General features: G+C 44.8%; 1 long non-coding RNA gene across 1 annotated transcript; it reads right to left on the bottom strand.

Moving 5' to 3' along the window:
- Window positions 1-990: 990 nt before the first annotated feature.
- LOC125521829 (uncharacterized) lies at window positions 991-1,873 on the bottom strand. The gene is made up of 2 exons (XR_007289462.2): window positions 1,448-1,873; window positions 991-1,359 (listed from the first exon to the last, which is right to left on the bottom strand). It is a non-coding gene; the product is annotated as an uncharacterized LOC125521829 (long non-coding RNA).
- Window positions 1,874-2,444: the final 571 nt, after the last annotated feature.

Genomic DNA, 2,444 nt, shown 5'->3' with positions numbered 1-2,444 from the left:
TAGGAATGGGGCAAGTCTTCAACTGAAAATAGGTGCATCAATCTATATCCATCTTAAAGTGGTTGTTTGGATAATGGAGATTAGCGATAAGAATATAGAAAATGCGTTTTCAGCTAATTTCTAGGAAAACCAGTTTTATCTACTATTTTGTGAATAACCGGTTTATAGAAAACTATGTTTGGTAAGCTCAGCTGCTGGTTGCGGACGACGGCAACGTCTTTCATCTGGGGACTGGCCGTGAGCGCACGGCAGCAGCCGCTTTCCCTCGACGACTCGTCGCGCGCGGACGACGGCATCGACCGCTTCTTAATGACGACTCCGGCATACGCGCACGGCGGTGGCTACTTCCCCTCGCCAACATGGCACGCGCACGGCAGTGAACGCTTCCACTCGCCCCGCACGGGCGGCGACATCCGCTTCCATCGACGTACAGGCCGACGGTAGAGAGCTGATGCTCAGGGTCAATTTGCATGCACGCCGGCCATCCAAGCTCCTGATGACTGTAAAATCAGTGCTAATGGATTTGTTGCGAAAGAAGTGGAACTGGAAAAAATCAGTTGCGGTGGGTTTCTACGATCGTGTTTTCTCAAAAACAACTATTAGTAGTTTTTCACAAAACGCAGATTCCTGGTTTTGTGGAAACCAAATCCTGCTTATCCATGTTTTTGGTGGAAAGCCCAAACATGGTTTTAGTTTGTTAGGCGGTTATGCGAGTCTATGGAAAACTAGTACTGGTAAAACTGTGTATCCAAACAAGGCCAAAGAGTAGCTGCAAAAAATGCCATCTGAAAGGGGGAACCACCGGATGACCCCATTTTGCTTTTCGGAAGTGAGAGCACTCTCTACCTGCTGTCCAAACATTTGAATCTTCATTCTATCGTAGTTCCCCATATATACTTAATCCCTGGAAAATCAACACGCAGAGAGAAATAATATATGCTGAATATTTTCTGATGAAGTCAACTTTCCGACAGGATAATCACATATATGGACAAGAAAAACACTTGAAATACCTTCCATTAGTTTGTTAACCAAACAACTTACATGTGCTCGTTTTGACAGTAAATATAACCGGGAAAGATACATCAATGCACACAGCTAGCAGTCCGCCAAGAAACCTCTAGACGTACACACAACATTGCAGTACAGATGTACAAAGGAACAGCCAGGTCTACAATCAAGTTTGAAAAATGTATAGAAGCACTTAGAGTACAGATGTTGCAAATGAATTGTACGTAGTACATATCTTCCATGCATGTGAAGTTTCTGCATGTCAAGCATGCTAGCATCTAAAATTAACAGTATAATCCAAGTCCAAATAAGTGAGCGCCCACATGTTTACAACGTCCGTGCAAAACCCTGGAACCAAAAGCAGAACTGTACAATAACATAAACCAAGTTCAGAAAAAAGCAAGAACTGCAGCCTCAAGCTCCAAAAAAACATCACCTGTTCACAGCCAGATCTATAGCCTGCATCTGCTCTTTCTCCTAGCTGTTGTCATCGATCTGGGCTGGCATCGGCGACCAGGAGGAGGCCCGCACATGGATTCAGTGCTCGCCGGAGGTAGGGCTGAGGTGGGGAGGTGGGAAGCAGCCGTGGTCGTTGGAAGAGGGCACCCTGAGGTACGGCTGACGGCCTCGAGACGGAGAACGTCGGCAACCATGGATCGGGCAACCTAGTGGAGGAGCGAGGGGAGAGCCTGATTCAGACTTGGATTAGGGTGAGGAGGGAAAATGTGAAGGGGTTGAGAGAGACGGGATAGGATCGGGACAAATTTTGGTGTGAAAAAAAGTCACGAATTTTTTTCTGTCAAGCACCGTCGGCGAGTTGGAACCGTTCGTGGCGTCTTGAACCTTTTGTGGGCCGGGAACCGTTCATGCACGGCCCCAGTACTGGCGCTGTGCAGGGATGACAGTCTATGGGCTGGGCCTAGTGCCTATGTACATGCAACAGTGGTCCACAATCAACCCAATGAGGAAATAAACTTTACACTTCTAAAATGATAGAAAAGATTGGAGGGAAAGAAAGTTGACCAGATCCCAAGATAAGCATGTGGCTGAGGTTGCCACCTCTAGAAAGAAACACAATAGCTCTGCTTTTCCATATATATATATATATATATATATATATATATATATATATATATATATATGGTTAAGGGTTTCAACGGTGCAAAAGTTCTCAAAAATCCTGAAAAAAATACTAAACCAACCCACCTATAATATAACATGATCCAACGGAGGGTTTAAAAAAATACGACTACATGTGTCCTGCACGAAAAAAACAAATAGTTTAGTATATATTTAGGGTGTGTTTGGTTCGGGAACGAAGTGTAATGGAATGTCATGGTTCCGTTCCACTAGAATGGGTCGGTTCCATCCTTGTGTTTGGTAGGGGTAGTTCCAAGGAATGGAATGGTTACATTTTGATGTTTGGTTTGATG

The sequence above is a fragment of the Triticum urartu genome, chromosome 7A (genome assembly GCF_056163025.1).
Source record: "Triticum urartu cultivar PI428250 chromosome 7A, HENAU_Tu73, whole genome shotgun sequence".
In the NCBI taxonomy this organism is placed as follows: Eukaryota; Viridiplantae; Streptophyta; class Magnoliopsida; order Poales; family Poaceae; genus Triticum; species Triticum urartu.
This window is presented reverse-complemented; position numbering and strand designations above follow the sequence as displayed.